Source organism: Pristiophorus japonicus, chromosome 1 (assembly GCF_044704955.1).
Source record: "Pristiophorus japonicus isolate sPriJap1 chromosome 1, sPriJap1.hap1, whole genome shotgun sequence".
Lineage (NCBI taxonomy): Eukaryota > Metazoa > Chordata > Chondrichthyes > Pristiophoridae > Pristiophorus > Pristiophorus japonicus.
The window spans coordinates 130,551,997-130,570,101 of record NC_091977.1 but is presented as its reverse complement, the minus strand read 5'-3'; positions in this window follow the sequence as shown (position 1 = coordinate 130,570,101).

Below are 18,105 nucleotides of genomic sequence, written 5' to 3'. Positions count from 1 at the left end.
CCAAACTAACTTAGGCCAATGTATGTGGCTGCTTGTGAAAATCCTTGCGGAGAGTTAAGAAATCAATGGAGAGTTAAGAAATCAGCGCAGGTAGGTACATCAAAGGCCAGCAGAACCTAATGACTTGAGTAAAGAATGTGAATAGGATCAAACAGCTATACAGGACATCATATAACAAACTTCACAAAGTTAATTTACCATATAACAGAAGCATTCATGGAAGCTTAAACTACAAAAATAAAATAAGTAAAAGATAGTTGAATTAAATTGCCTTAATCTCACAACTAATTTAAGCAACTATTTGTTTGCAATGATTATACTGGGCCAAAATTGAGCCCATATTATCTAAATAAAGTCTACTTCAATAAATATGATATTCTCTCAGTGTTCCTCCGTCACTTATGTTCTTCTTTCGCAATAGCTCCAAGTAAATAGGCTTGACAAATGGTCACCACTATTCACAGGAGACAAAACATATTTACGTAATTTTTTCAAAATATCGAAATAAGAAATAGAAGTAAGTAAGTCCTACCCTCCCTTCATCGTCAACCAGGGAAGGCAGCTGGCCGTCATGTGCGGTAGGCCACTCAGCCTGGCATGGGGCAGGATGCACCAGCAGCCGGTATGATGATGATGATGATCGGGTCCCACGCTGCAGCACGCACACTGGGGGTAGGAGCTACTGCGCATGCGCGCACACTCCAACGCGCATGTGCAGACGTTCCGGTACTCTTTTCAGCGCGGGACGCTGGCTCTGCCCCCGACCTGACTGGCCATGCTGCTCGAAGACCCGGGAGAGGCCGGACAGTGTCCAAAGTGGGGACCGATTTTTTCGGAGCACTTTTCAACGCAGAAAAGCGGCGCATCTCCGGTGAGTGCACCGAAAAAAGGGGTGGGCCAATTTTGAGCCCTATAAGGAGGTGTTCAAAAACCTTAATTTCAGTTTGCAATCAGTCCATTTATCCAGAACAATATTTTGTCCAGCAGTGTCATTCCTGATTTGTTTTGTAATTAAACAGTAAGACAGCTTATTTCTTTTAGGTCTTTACAACTTAGTTAAAAATATATATTTTGAAGTCTTCTTCCCATCATCATGGCATAAAATATATATTTATTTATATTATTTTATATTTTAGTGATATCTAAATGCATGTATTGGTATCACCACATGTTTTTTCAAATAATTTTGCTTGCTCCAAATATATTGTATTTCAATCTCTTCAAGATAAAATGTAATTGTGCATTTCCCAGCAGATATTTCTTATTGTATAAAGTATAAGAAAATTGCATTTATTTATTATGTGCAATTTGTACAAACACAGGAAAAATGAATGTTGTTATGAAGCGATGTAAAAGTAAATTTATTTATAGTGCTCACAATGGCAGAAATGCTTACATAATTCTAGAGAAACTGAGGTATAGTCACTGATAGCTTCGATTTGGTTTTAACAATATATATTGGAGAAAATCTTGAAGGCCGTCAAAAGAGATATTTCAGCAAACACTATTTTTTAAAGAACACTTCTTGTACTGCAAGATCTTGTTTCTCCGTGGGTGTATTCACTCTGTCTGTAATTGAGACTGCTGACAGCTGTAATATCCCAATTGTGTGGATGAAATGTGGCGGAGTGGTAGACTGCTACCAGAATTGATTCAGTATTACATTTAATGCCACTTGGCAGCAAAAAAAGTTAACAACTGTACCATTGAAAAATAGCCTACTGTATGAGTGGACTTTGCTAATATGGAAGGGGAAAGATTTGCTCTGATCTCTATGTGTAGCAACATTGCAAATGCATTAAAAAATGTTTACAATTTTACTACACACAAAGCCCAAACCCCTGTAGCATGTGTAATGGTTGTGGCATCTAATGTAGTATGATGCCATGTCATTTGTAGTTTTCTCCTTTCCGTCCACTCTGGAATGTAATAACTTCCGGCAGGTCCATAAACACTGGCCATCCTCCAGTCAAGAGCAGGAGAACTGGCTGATTTCCCCACACCCCCGACCCCTGGCTCCAGATCAGGATCACTGAGGCCAACTGTTTACCTCCAGTGTCATCCTACCTAACGCAACACAGACTGGGAAACAAACATAGGGCCTTCTGATCTCCATGGCTAAGTTACATGCTGCTTTTACTAATTGAAGCACCAAGGAAGCCAATATACCTTGTTTACGGAATTTTCAATTATTGCGAATTGCACCACATCACCGTCCATTATATTTCTGAGATCACGCTCTTCTATTCAAAAGGAGAAAGTCAATTCAACTTTTAAAAAAAATACTTGAATATATGGAAATATTATGTAAGAAAATCTTAAATGACGATGCCCAACGTTCCCTCTAAATTGTCTTTGCTGTGCGCAACCTGTTCATTTCAATACTCAGTCCCTTTAAATCGCTGCACATGCGTGGTATTTCAAATGGAAAAGCTTGTGAGTGGCTTGTGTGGTACCTTGCAGATTACTGAACGGTCATGCACATACGTAGCTTAGAGGGAACATTAATGATGGCCCTCAGCTTTTCCACAATAGACGGATCGGTGTCACTAATCACTAATAAATCCAATAAGGAATTCAGGAGAAACTTCTTTATTCATGAGAGTGGTTAGAATATGAAACTTGCTACTAAAGGAATAGTTGAGGCGAATAGAATAGATGCATTTAAGCTAGATAAGTACATGAAGGAGAAAGGAATAGAAGGGTATATGGATAGGGTCAGATGAAGTAGGGTGGGAGGTGGCTTGTGTGCAGCATAAACAACAGCATAGACCAATTGGGCTGAATGGCGTGTTTCTGTGCTGTAAATTCTATGTTATCTACTGTAATCTAATCCTGGTTGCCATTATATGAAAAATGTCACTGTGGGAGGTATAGAAGTCTGTGTGAGGCATTACATAAAAGATTTTTAGAAACAGGAAAACACAATTAGGCCCAATATGATTATCTTTTTGATAAATCAACCCTACTTATCTCCCCACCATGTGTTCCGTTCCTTTCATTTTCCGTCTTTATGTCAGATTGACTCAGTGATAACTCTCTCACTTCTAAACCAGAAGGTCAAGGATTCAAGCTCCCTTCCAGGACTTGAGCACATAATCTAGGCTGACCTCAGTCCTCAGTGCAGAGGGAGTGCTGCATTGTTGGAGGTGCTGTCTTTTCGATGAGATATTAAACTAGATCCCAAGGTATTATTAACAAAAAGCAGGGAGTTCTCTTGGTGTTCTGGCCACCAATCTCCCTCAACCAATACAGCCTAAAATAGATTAACAGGCCACTCAATCTCATTGGCTCTTTGTGGAATGTTACTATGTGGACATTTGGCTGTCTTGTTTGTCTACAAAACAACAATTACTACACTTCAAAGGTTATTCATTGGGTGTGACAGGCATTTTTTTATTCATTAACGGGATATGGGCATAGCTGGCAATGCCATTATTGCCCATCCCTAATAGCCCTGCCCTTGAGAATTTGGTGGTGTAGCAGCCTTCTTGAATACAACTGATGGCAGAAGGCAGTTGAGAGTCAACCACCTTGCTGTGGGTCCTGAGTCACATATAGGCCAGACCTGGTAAGGATGGCAGGTTTCCTTTCCTAAAGGACATTAGTGAACCAGATGGGTTTTTATGACAATCCTGTAGTTTCATGGTCACCATTATGGATACTAGCTTTTTATTCCAGATTTATTTATTTGAATTTAAATTCCCCAGCTGCCGTGGTGGGACTTGAACTCATGTCTCCGGATCTTTACTCCAGGCCTCTGGATTACTAGTCCTGTAACATAACCACTATACTACCGAACCCATTTAAAAGAAAGATACTACTGTACCTATTATATAAATGCAAGTTATTTCTTTGCTTTATACCTACCTTTTGAAACTTTAACATCAGTTCACCATGTACAAACAGAATGGCAAATGTTCTTGATGTTACTCAACATTTAAAATCTGGGATGTAAAATGGACAAAATATACTCATGAATGCTCTTTGTGTGTTGTGTGTTTGAGCCCACTTGTGTATGTTACACACAAGGACCTCTGTGCCATTCTTCAGCTCCATGGTTCAGATTTAGTGTAGTCCACCTCAAGTCCAGCTTTTTCACATCGATTTTTTTTTTTACTGACTGTTAACCATGCAGAATCAGTACACATGCATGAAATAAGCCCTGGATTAAGGATCTAAGGCCTTTAAGATTTATCGGAATAAGGAACCCACTCATCTTTCAAAACCACCAGTGTATTCCAGAGAATGATTAACAGGAAAACAAAAACAGATCTACACACTTCCTAGCAAGACATTAGTAAGCTATAATTAGATTGGGTTGTTGTCATGAATGACTAGAAATTCACTGCAGATGCTGTCAAACCCACAGAAAACTGGATTCATTTTTACATACACAATCTTAAGCAGTTCTGGGCACTAGTTGCAAACATCACCCATTCATTTCCTTTCACGGCGGAAGAGTCGCAGTTTTTCTAATCTTTTCTCTGAGGATCAGTCTCATGGGCCTTCTCCACACCACTTTCAGGGCTTGGATGTTTCTCTTGTAAAATTGGTGACCAAAGGTGAATGCAGCAAAAGTATTTCAGCATAATGTTCTTCCGCTATGTTGGGGGCAACTGATGCAAAAGTGGGAAAGATGGCAGATCTTGCATTTCTTCTACATACACCTATCCATGTGAGCAGCCATACTCTTTACTGCAAAGAAATTGGAGGAAGGTACAAAGAGATAGGTATACAGCAAAGCTCACGGACGAGCACCTTTCCACCCCTGCATGTCCTAAATCTACCAATCAGGCGTGAGCATGGGATGGGGAGGAAAGCGATAAGTCTAGGCCATACTCTACTAATTTAGCATTGTATCTCAACGTTCTGTTTGCCTTGTTCATTGCTGGTCTGCAACTGGATTTGACCAATGTTGAGTCTGTTGTCATTCTCAGATTCTTTTCAGCTCCAACTTCAACGATTCACCATTCACTAAGTAGGTCCCACATTTTTCTTTCAAGAAGCACTTATCTGTTGAATTTGTTTTGTCATAGTTCCATCCACAGGCAAATATTGCTTAGGCCCTTCTGTAAGGCAGTTATATGTGCTCCATGATGTTCACCAAATCTTTCGTGAGAAATCTCCAGCCCTAATCGTATGCTAATCCTATGATATTTTTGATACACTATCAGATAGGAAAGCCAAATGCCTATGATACTACCGTAAGAAAACTTTATGCTTAAAAAAAACAGGATTTAAAACATACATGTTTGGATAAGTTGGGCAGAGAGTAAGTAAGAGTGTATTTTATTTTGACAAGCTGTTACATGTGAATTCACAAATGTGACTAATGGAATGACAAGTTATTTTGAGCAATTCATCTTCCTGCCGAAGGCAGCAGGGACAGAGTGAGCCAAGCGCGACCTTAAGAGACTTGTTGGATATATTTTGAACATTTGAGGCATCAGAATTCTAGGTACTGGGCATACATTAAATATAGTTTCTAGAACAGTGACAGTGAACCTGTAAACAGCATACATCACAACAAAGCAGGAAGCAACAAAAGAGAACACAGGAACAAACTCTGGAAGAGGCTTCCTGTCCTTTTTGGAGAATGTGATCATTTTGGCTGAGCAATTCAATGATGTTGATCTCATTTTACAAGTTGGCTACCACATTTGCCTTCATAACAAGAGATGTAAAGTGATTAAAGCAGGAGAGAGAAATATGAGATGGCAGGACTGTTGTATGAGGAGAGATTGGGTTGACTAGGCCTGTATTCACTAGAGTTTAGAAGAATGAGAGGGGATCTCATTGAAATGTATAAAATTCTGACTGGGTTGGATAGACTGGATGCGGGGAGGATGTTTCCCTTGGCTGGAAAGTCTAGAACAAGGGGTCACAGTCTCAGGATACGGGGTAGGAAATTTAGGACCGAGATGAGGAGAAATATTTTCACTCAGAGAGTGGTGAACCTGTGGAATTCTCTACCACAGAAGGCTGTGGAGGCCAAGTCACTGAATATATTTAAGAGGGAGATAGATAGATTTCTAGAAACAAAAGGCATCAAGGGGTATGAGGAAAAAGTGGGAATATGGTGCTGAGATAGAGGATCAGCCATGATCGTATTGAATGCGGTGCAGACTCGAAGAGCCGAATGGCCTACTACTGCTCCTATGTTTCTATGTTTCGAAAAAACATGTGAGTAAAACATTAGAGCTGGACAGGTTAGGGTGTATGGCCCAAATAAGCATTCTTAATAAAAACACACAGAGTGTAAGGAATAAATTGAATGAACTGCAGGCGCAAATTCAAATTGCAGGGTATGACATGGTAGCCATTACTGAGACCTGATGGCAAGATGGTCAGGACTGGGAACTAAATATACCAGGTTATAAGGTCTACAGGAAAGATAGGAGAAATGGTAGAGGGGAGGAGTAACCTTAGTGATTAAGGATGCAATCACTTCAGTGATAAGCGAGGATATAACGAGAGATAAGCAGGCAGTGGAGACTTTATGGGTAGAATTAAGAAATAGGAATGGATTTAAGACTGTATTGAGAGTTGTGCATAGGTCCCCTGGTAGTAGCTGTGAATAAATGCAGAGATTAGAGAAGCGTGTATTAAAAGCAGTGGTTTTAATGCGAGATTTTAACTTTCATATAGATTGGGATAAGCAGACCAGCACCTGTCAGAAAGGTAGTGAATGTCTCGAGTGTGTCTGGGATAGTTTTCTACAACAGTATGTCCTAGAAGCAACAAGGAGGCATGCCATATTAGATTTAGTAATGAGTAATGAGCCAGATCTAGTAACGATGCGTGAATATTTATCCAATAGCGATCATAACATGATCGAGTTCAACGTAATGTTTGAAAGGATGAAACTGGTGGGCGTAGTTTATAGGCCCCCAAATAATAACTTCACGGTGGGGCAGGCAATAATCAAGGGAATAATGAAGGCATGTGAAAAAGGAACGGCAGTAGTCATGGGGGATTTTAACCTACATATCGATTGGTCAACTCAAATCGCACGGGGTAGCCTGGAGGAGGAATTCATAGAATGCATACAGGATTGTTTCTTAGAACAGTATGTAACAGAACCTACAAGGGAGCGAGCTATCTTAGATCTGGTCCTGTGTAATGAGACAGGAAAAATAAACAATCTCCTCGTAAAAGATCCTCTCGGAATGAGTGATCACAGTATGGTTGAATTTGTAATACAGATTGAGGATGAGGAAATTGTGTCAGAAATGAGCGTATTATGCTTAAACAAAGGGGACTACAGTGGGATGAGGTCAGAGTTGGCTAAAGTAGACTGGAAACACAGACTAAACGGTGGCACAATTGAGGAACAGTGGAGGACTTTTAAGGAGCTCTTTCATAGTGCGCAACAAAAATATATTCCAGTGAAAAAGAAGGGCGGTAAGAGAAGGGATAACCAGCCCATGGATAACCAAGGAAATAAAGGAGAGTATCAAATCAAAGACCAATGCGTATAAGGTGGCCAAGGTTAGTGGGAAACTAGAGGATTGGGAAAATTTTAAACAACAGCAAAGAATGACTAAGAAAGCAATAAAGAAAGGAAAGATAGATTGCGAAGGTAAACTTGCGCAAAACATAAAAACAGATAGTAAAAGCTTTTACCGATATATAAAACGGAAAAGAGTGACTAAAGTAAATGTTGGTCCCTTAGAAGATGGGAAGGGGGATTTAATAATGGGAAATGTGGAAATGGCTGAGACCTTAAACAATTATTTTGCTTCGGTCTTCACAGTGGAAGACGCAAAAACCATGCCAAAAATTGCTGGTCACAGGAATGTGGGAAGGGAGGACCTTGAGACAATCACTATCACTAGGGGGGTAGTGCTGGACAGGCTAATGGGACTCAAGGTAGACAAGTCCCCTGGTCCTGATGAAATGCATCCCAGGGTATTAAAAGAGATGGCGGAAGTTATAGCAGATGCATTCGTTATAATCTACCAAAATTCTCTGGACTCTGGGGAGGTACCAGCGGATTGGAAAGCAGCTAATGTAATGCCTCTATTTAAAAAAGGGGGCAGACAAAAGGCAGGTAACTATAGGCTGGTTAGTTTAACATCTGTAGTGGATAAAATGCTTGAAACTATCATTAAGGAAGAAATAGCGGGACATCTAGATAGGAATAGTGCAATCAAGCAGACGCAGCATGGATTCATGAAGGGGAAATCATGTTTAACTAATTTAGTGGAATTCTTTGAGGATATAACGAGCATGGTGGATAGAGGTGTACCGATGGATGTGGTGTATTTAGATTTCCAAAAGGCATTCGATAAGGTACCACACAAAAGGCTACTGCAGAAGATAGAGGTATGCGGAGTCAAAGGAAATGTATTAGCAGGGATAGAGAATTGGCTGGCGAACAGAAAGCAGAGAGTCGGGATAAATGGGACCTTTTCAGGTTGGAAATCGGTGGTTAGTGGTGTGCCACAGGGATCGGTGCTGGGACCACAACTGTTTACAATATACATAGATGACCTAGAAGAGGGGACAGAGTGTAGTGTAACAAAATTTGCAGATGACACAAAGATTAGTGGGAAAGCGGGTTGTGTAGAGGACACAGAGAGGCTGCAAAGAGATTTGGATAGGTTAAGCGAATGGGCTAAGGTTTGGCAGATGGAATACAATGTCGGAAAGTGTGAGGTCATCCACCTTGGGAAAAAAAACAGCAAAAGAGAATATTATTTGAATGGGGAGAAATTACAACATGCTGCGGTGCAGAGGGACCTGGTGGTCCTTGTGCATGAATCCCAAAAGGTTAGTTTGCAGGTGCAGCAGGTAATCAGGAAGGCGAATGGAATGTTGGCCTTCATTGCGAGAGGGATGGAGTACAAAAGCAGGGAGGTCCTGCTGCAACTGTATAGGGTATTGGTAAGGCCGCACCTGGAGTACTGCGTGCAGTTTTGGTCACCTTACTTAAGGAAGGATATACTGGCTTTGGAGGGGGTATAGAGACGATTCACTGAGCTGATTCCGGAGATGAGGGGGTTACCTTATGATGATAGATTGAGTAGACTGGGTCTTTACTCGTTGGAGTTCAGAAGGATGAGGGGTGATCTTATGGAAACATTTAAAATCATGAAAGGGATAGACAAGATAGAGGCAGAGAGGTTGTTTCCATTGGTAGGGGAGACTAGAACTAGGGGGCACAGCCTCAAAATACGGGGAAGCCGATTTGAAACCGAGTTGAGAAGGAATTTCTTCTCCCAGAGGGTTGTGAATCTGTGGAATTCTCTGCCCAAGGAAGCAGTCGAGGCTAGCTCATTGAATGTATTCAAGTCACAGATCGATAGATTTTTAACCAATAAGGGAATTAAGGGTTACGGGGAGAGGGCGAGTAAGTGGAGCTGAGTCCACGGCCAAATCAGCCTTGATCTTATTGAATGGCGGAGCAGGTTTGAGGGGCTAGATGGCCTACTCCTGTTCCTAATTCTTATGTTCTTATGTTCTTAGGTAACACGAAACAGCTACTAAGATTCTAGATTTAGGTAAGGTCAACTTCAATGGGATGAGGCAGAGACTGTCCACAGTAAACTGAACAAATCTGTTAATGGGTAAAATGACAGAAGATCAGTGTAAGCTGTCCAAAAAATAATTTAACGTGAGACAGAAGCAGTTTATAACTCCAAGGGGCAAGAGCTCTACTTGCCAAAAAAAACTGCCAGGTAAGGTAAGGTCCAGCAAATTAAAAGGAAAAACATACAAAAATGCAAAAAATAACATAGATCCTGGTGAATGGGAAAGATACAAAGAACAGCAAAGGGTCACAAAACAGATAGTAAGAGCTACACAAAGGGAGTATGAAAAGAAACTTGCAAGGGATATCAAAATTAACACAAAGAATTTTTACAATTATATTTGGAAAAAGAGGGAAGTCAGGAACAACGTTGGCTCCATAAAAACTGAAAGTGGTGATATTATCAATGATAAGGAAATGGCCGATATGTTGAATAATTACTTTGCATCAGTATTTAAGGTAGAGGAAGATGATAGCATGCTGGAAATCCCAAGGAAATTAATAATAAATCAGGGATAGGAACTCAATAAAATGAATGTAAGCAAAATAACAGTAATGATGAAAATAATGGCATCAAAGAGTGACAAATCCCCAGGGACAGATGATTTCCAACCTAGCATTTTAAAGGAACTAGGTGAGCACATTGCAGATGCCCTACGTTCTTCCAAAGTTCTCTCGATTCAGGAACCATTATTCCAGCTTGGAAAATTACACATGTTATTTAAGAATGGTGAGAGAGTGAAACCAGGGAATTATAGACCAGTTAGCCTAAAATCTGTTGTCAGGATATTACTAGAGTCTATAATTAAGGTTAGGGTGACTGAAAACCTTGAACAGAGAGAGTCAGCATGGATTTATGAAAAGTAGGTCATGCCTGACAAACATGATTGAATTTTTTGAAGTGGTGATTAAAGTAGTGAACAGGGGAATGTTTATGGATATTATTTAAATGCACTTCCAGAAAGCATTTGATAAAGTCCCACATAAGAGATTGTTAATTAAGGTAGAAACCCATGGAATTGAAGGCAAATTATTGATCTGGTTAGGAAATTGGCTGATCGGGAGGAAACAGAAGGGCCCCTTTTGATAAGGCCTCTGACTGCTGGAATGCGGTGGCCAGGGGGCAGCGCGGAATGGCCGCTGGCTGTCTGTGGAAGGGACGCCATTTTAGAAATTATCCTTCCTCAGGGGCGGACTGGTGTCTAGGACCGCTCCATCTGTTTTCCCGCAGTGGCGTGCACGTGCCGACACCTTATCGACTGACGGGAACCTCCTCGCGAAATTGTCCCTTACCCGAAATTGCCCCGTGGGAGCGGCCCTGCTTTTGCTGTCTGTGCACTCTGTGTGAAATGACGGCATGGCTGCCCTGTTATTTTTTTTTGTTGGCCGACTGCCAGATCGGCCCGATAATTATGCCCCCAGGTTCGGCCTGTCCGCCAACGGACACCCTGGCACCCCCACTTGGGTGCCAGGCCACTGGCCTAGCCGAAACCCTCCCTGGTGGCCCAGTGGGCACCACTGAAGTGACCGCAGAGTTCGTAGCGGCTCTCCCCTTTAACTGAAGGGGAGCGACGTTGTCGCGCTGATGTCATCGGCGCAGCACTGATGACTGATCGGGGCAGCAGACCCGCTACAAAGTCATTTCTGCCCCTCAGCCAACTGCACCACAGAGAAATAAAAAACAAAGTGCTGAATTTCTCCGGTATTTCCACCCCATGGGCAATTTCTACCCCAGAGCATATGGATAATGGGCAGGTACTCTAATTGGCAGGATGTGACTGGTGGTGTCCTCCAGGGCTCTGTGTTGCGGCCTCAACTATTCACAGTATTGATTAACGACTTAGATGATGGCATAGAAAGCCATTTATCTAAACTTGCCAATGACCCAAAGATAGATGGCATTGTAGGCAGTGTAGATGAAAGCATAACATTACAAAGAGATATTGATAGATTAAATGAATGAGCGAAACTGTGGCAAATGGATTTCAATGTAGGAAAATGTGAGGTCATCCACTTTGGACCTTTAAAGCATAGAACAGGGTAATTTCTAAATGGTGAACAATTAAAAACAGTCAAGGTTCAAAGAAACTTGGGGGTCCAGGTACATCAATCATTAAAATGTCATGAACAGGTACAGAAAATAATCAGAAAGGCTAATAAGAACATAAGAACAGAAGAACATTAGAAATAGGAGCAGGAGTAGGCCATATGGCCCCTTGAGCCAGCTCCGCCATTTAATAAGATCATGGCTGATCCGATCATGGACTCAGGTCCACTTCCCTGCCCACTCTCCATAACCCCTTATTCCCTTATCGTTTAAGAAACTGTCTAGTTTTGTCTTAAATTTATTCAATGTCCCAGCTTTCACAGCTCTCTGAGGCAGCGAATTCCACAGAACCACAGCCCTCTGAGAGAAAAAATTTCTCCTCATCTCAGTTTTAAATGGACAGCCCTTATTCTAAGATCATGCCCTCTTGTTCTAGTCTCCCCCATCAGTGGAAACATCCTCTCTGCATCCACCTTGTCAAGCCACCTCATAATCTTATATGTTTCGATAAGATCACCTCTCATTCTTCTGAACTCCAATGAGTAGAAGCCCAACCTACTCAACATTTCATTATAAGTCAACCCCCTCATCTCTGGAACCAACCTTGTGAACCTTCTCTGAACTGCCTCCAAAGCAAGTATATCCTTCTGTAAATATGGAAACCAAAACTGAACGCAGTATTTCAGGTGTAGCTCACCAATACCCTGTACAACTGTAGCAAGACTTTCCTGCTTTTATACCCTTTGCAATAAAGGCCAAGATTCCATTGGGCATCCTGATCACTTGCTGTACCTAATGGAATGCTGGCCTTTATATTTAGAGGACGAGAACACAAGGGGGTAGAAATGATGCTGCAGCTATACAAACCCTGGTCAGACCACACCTGGAGTACTGTGAGCAGTTCTGGGCACCACACCTTAGGAAGGATATATTGGCCTTGGAGGGAGTGCAGCGTAGGTTTAACAGAATGATATCCAGATTCCAAGGGTTAAATTACAAGCCGAGGTTACACAAATTAAAGTTGTATTCCCAAGAATTTAGAAAATTAAGGGGTGATCTGATCGATGTTTTCAAGATATTAAGGGGAACAGATAGGCAGATAGAGTGAAACTATTTCCACTGGTTGGGGAGTCCAGGACTAAGGGACATATTCTAAAAATTAGAGCCAGATCTTTCAGGAATTAAATTAGGAAACATTTCTACATACAAAGGGTGTTAGAAGTTTGGAACTTTCTTCCATAGATGCTAGATCAATTGTTAATTTTAAATCTGAGATTGATAGATTTTTGTTAACCAAAGCTATTAAGAGATATAGGGCAAAGGAATATGGAGTTAGGTCACAGATCAACCATGATCTCATTGAATGGCAGAACAGGCTCAAGAGGCTCAATGGCCTACTTCTGTTCCTATCTTCCTATGTTCCTAACAGTGACTATGCATCAAAAGTATTTAATTAGATTTAAGACATCCTGAGGCATGATAAGACACTACGCAAATGCAAGTTCTTTCTTACAGCAAACTATCAGAATAAAAAAATAGATTTGGTGCACTTTTCATAGAAATGTGTTAAAATAAGCACAAAAGAACTAGTGCTCCCATCCCTCCCGGAATGACTGGGGGTTTCCTGGAATCATGGATTCCTGACTCTCTTATCCCCAATGAATTTTGTCAAGGGGTCCTTCAAGAAACATTAGATATCTTGAATATTTAACACCCGATTTGCCTAAATAAGGAACCCCATTAATTTCTAGGCCTTTGTCTCTATCGGTTCAATTTATTTTTTAGAAGTTGTGTCTCATCTCAATGAGCGCTTTTCAATCTACCTTCTGTAAAGAGAGGAGAATTCACATGGACACACGTGCAAGATTTTAGTCGTCAGTACACAAAGCAAGGGTTGTATGTTATAATCCCTGGATCCTGCTGTGGTTTAATTAGATTTTCAGCAGTGCACTTGGGGATTGCAAGGTCTGTTTACAGGAGTGACCAGTGACATTGAACTCAAGAGAATATCTGGCACAAAACCCAACAATTGTGCTACTGTTATTCATAATATGAAAAGAATATGCAATGAGTGGGTTATATAAAAGCTAAATGGTATGAATGTTGATGTGTAAAATAAAATATCTACATTATGCATTGGAAATACTTTAATCCCTGACATATGAAATGGGAAAATAATTGCCCAGAGTTGTAATTGAGCACTGCCATTTCCTGAAATGTGCAGGAAAAGGTGGCGTAATAGTTGCTTTTCTATCTGAAGGTAAGATAATTGCAAGGGGACTTGCCAATGGCTTGGTCTGAATGACCACAAAAGTGAAAAGAACATACTGAATCTTCTGTTGGCCCAGCAACAGGAACAGTATATTTTAACAGCATTGGGAGATAACCATAAAATGCACAATACTAATCCAGAAAACAAGAAGCCGATGCAAATGCTATTACTGTCAAGCCTGACAGCTTACTTTACTAGCACTCAACTCACACCCCACCCTTTTGACTGTTTGGCATGTGGTTTTGGCTGTAACTGCTCAAGCACATGGGCTGTAAACTCACATGTCCACAATACTGACATGTACTCTCTATGGGGCTCAGCAAGTTTTCTGCATGGATGGTGACAGGTTTTTGGTTATGGACACTAATCAAAGCTCACTGTGGTACTAACATCTCTCACCATAAACTTGGACTATAGCAATAGAAAGTACTGAATCAGCTATCAATACTATAATAAGAATAACTCTGCTATCACTTTGGCCACATTTTCATAGACTGAAGCATTAAAATAGGATTAGATTGCCATTTTCACACTTTTAATCTTATCTTTTTAAAGGGGCAACAGCAATGTAACTTATATTGTGGACATTCTAAGCCTCCATTGGTTGAGGGAATAAATGCTGGCCAGGGCACTGGCAGAACTTCCCTGTTCTTCTTCAAATAGTGGCATCTGATCTTTTACATCCACTTGAGCAGGTAGGCAGGTAGGCCTTGGTTTAATGTATAATTCAAAAACAGCACCTCTGAAAGTGCAGCACTCCTCAGTAGTAGATTATGAGTCTCTGGACTTGAACCCATAAACTTCTGACTTATGTATGAGAGTACTACTTAGACAAAGCTGACACTGAAGAAAGACAGGTCACATAAGATGATGTTCTTATGAGCTGACATAAACGTGTCCAAGACTGACACTTAAGGAAGACAGGTTACAATGGTGCCTTTATGAGCAGTCTTCACTTATAGCTTTCAGTGGAATGAGTGACATATTAATGGACTTCAGTATATGCTTTGCTAGCAGTAAGTAAATTAGAGAATAAGAATGAAAAGGAAAAGCAGTAGAATTTTGTAATGAACCCTGATGTGATAGCAAGTCTTCTACTTCCCCATCTCTTGCACCTTCCATAACCTCTTTTCCTAGGATTTTGAAGGCCTCCTTCTCATTCAGGGGTAGAGGTCTAAAGTTAGACTGGTCTAGAAATTGGATAAGGCCCGAAAACCGGCATGGGTATCGTGATGCGCGACTACCCCATGCCCGTTCTTTCTGATGCAGGCAGCATGCAAACTTCGTGCTGTCTGCTAATTTAAGTGACAGTAGCATGCAGCCCAGCGCTAAACCCACTTGAGTCACTGCACGCCTCAGTAGGCGGCCCAAGTTTGTGCGAGGCTCGCACCAATTAAAGCTCACCTGCACTTCTTAAAGCCAGCCTGTACCTCTAAAAGGAGAGGAGCATTCTGGCTGCAGCAGCTAGTGGAAGTCATCGTAGAGGAGTGTGTGACCTACAGGAAGAATGAAGATGGTGAAACAAGATAGCGAGAGGGCTCCCAGATTTTATGATGCAGCACTCGAGGCCATGGTGCAGGTAATGGACAGGAGGAGAGATATCCTGTATCCACAGAGAGCCAGGAGGCCCTCCAGACAGATGTTGAGAAGGGAATGGGAGCAGATAGATGTCGCTGTCAATACAAGTAGTGTAGCCCGAGGACCTGGATGCAGTGTAGGAAGAAGTTTAATGACCTCACATGAGTGGTCAAGGTCAGTGAGTGGTCAAGCTCAATGCATTACACCTGCATCACTCACCTACCAACAATCTCTATCAAACATGACTCATACCTCACATTCATAGCTTCCCCTCACCCTCACACATTTACCACTGCTGCAAGCCTCATACTTACACCTCATAGCTTGCAGACACTGCCAGTTATTCAACCATGACAGGCACATCACCCAAACACATTGCATTACACTCAATGACACACTTTTCTTTCTCTTGCAGGACAAGGTAGCTCACAACCGGAGACAGCAGGGACTAGCCACAGGGAGACAGGTGCACCTGCATGACCCATCCCCCATGGAGGAGTCAGTACTGGAGATAATTGGAGCGGCCATCGTTGATCGCATTGCCAGCAGCGGAGCTGAAACAGTACAAGATAACGGTATCCTCATAGCTAATCCTCCTTCTCACATGTCATTTTTAATACGTCCTTACCATACAGTATAAATGCACATGAGGCCCATGCTTGAGAGAAGGTCAGTCTGTGACCTGTCCTTTATTTCATAGCACTCAAGTGCAGGAAGTGGGTGGAGCTTCCCCTTTTATATCTGAAGGTCTAGGTTAGGAGTGTCTCCCACAAGTTCACCATCTAGTGGTCATTGTTCTCAGTGTACAACTTAGGTCGGATTATACATGGGTTACAATGCTGGTTGAATACATGACATCACCCCCCCCCCCCCCAAAGTCTTATTGGGATCACAGGTTGAGTCTCTCTGGTGGTTTACACTCCCTTGTAGAGCGCCTGAGTTGGGGCTCCGGTTGTTGGGCGCTGGCCTGAGTGTCTGCTGTTTGCAGTGCCTCAGGCCTGTCCGGACTGCCCACAGTGACTGGGCTCTCCTCCCTTTGGTTCCTGTGTTCGTTCACCTGTGATGGAGTGAACTCTACATCGTGTTCTTCCTCTGCTTCTTCTATGGGGTTGCTGAACCTCCTTTTAGTTTGATCCACGTGTTTGCGGCAGATTTGTCCATTGGTAAGTTTAACTACCAAAGCCCTATTCCCCTCTTTGGAAATCACAGTGCCTGCGAGCCATTTAGGCCCTGCAGCGTAGTTGAGGACAAAGACAGGGTCATTTACATCAATACATCGTGCCCTCGCATTCCTGTCATGGTAGTCATATTGTGACTGGCGCCTGCTCTCAATAATTTCTTTCATGGTGGGGTGTATAAGGGATAACCGGGTTTTGAGCGTCCTTTTCATTAGCAGCTCTGCGGGTGGAATCCCTGTGAGCGAGTGTGGTCGGGATCTGTAGGCCAACAGGAGGCGTGATAAGCGGCATTGTAGGGAACCCCCTTGGATTCTGAGCATCCCCTGTTTGATTAGCTGCACTGCTCATTCTGCCTGGCCGTTTGAGGCCGGCTTGAATGGTGCCATTCTAACATGGTTAATTCCATTGCCTGCCATGAAGTCCTGGAATTCAGTGCTTGTGAAGCACGGGCCATTGTCACTGACCAAGCTGTCCGGTAGACCGTGGGCGGCGAACATTGCCCGTAGACTTTCGACCGTGGGAGAGGATGTGCTTGAATTTAAAATGTCACACTCGATCCATTTGGAGTAGGCGTCTACTACAACCAAAAACATTTTCCCCATGAAAGGACCTGCGTAGTCCACATGGATGCGTGACCAAGGCTTGGCGGGCCATGTCCAGGGGCTAAGGGGGGCTTCCCTGCGTGCATTGCCCAACTGGGCACACGTGTTGCACCTGCGAACACAAAGTTGCAGATCTGCGTCTATCCCTGGCCACCAAACGTGTGACCTGGCAATTGCCTTCATCGTGACAATGCCCGGGTGCCCATTGTGGAGTTCTCTGATGAACACCTCTCTGCCCATCTGGGGCATGACTACGCGGTTTCCCCACAGTAGGCAATCGGCCTGAATCGAGAGTTCATCCTTGCGCCTGTGAAATGGTTTAAATTTCTCAGGGCATGCCCTGTACGTGGCTGCCCAGTCTCCATTCAGGACACATTTCTTGACTACAGACAATAGCGGATCTCTATTTGTCCAGACTTTAATCTGATGGGCTGTCACGGGTGAGCCTTCGCTTCCGAAAGCTTCAACAGCCATGACCATCTCAGCAGCATGCTCGGTAGCCCCCTCAGTGGTGGCTAGTGGGAGCCTGCTGAGTGCATCGGCGCAGTTTTCGGTGCCCGGTCTGTGCCGAATTGTGTACTCATAGGCGGTAAACGTGAATGCCCACCTCTGTATGCGGGCCGATGTGTTTGCATTTATGGCCTTGTTGTCGGCTAAAAGGGACGTTAGGGGTTTGTGATCTGTCTCCAGCTCAAATTTCCTGCCAAACAGGTACTGGTGCATTTTCTTTACCGCATATACACATGCGAGCGCCTCCTTTTCTACCATCTCGTAGCCCCTTTCTGCCTGGGACAGACTTCTGGAGGCATAAGCTACCGGCTGTAACTGACCCTTGCCATTGACATGCTGCAACACACACCCGACACCATAGGACGACGCATCGCATGTTA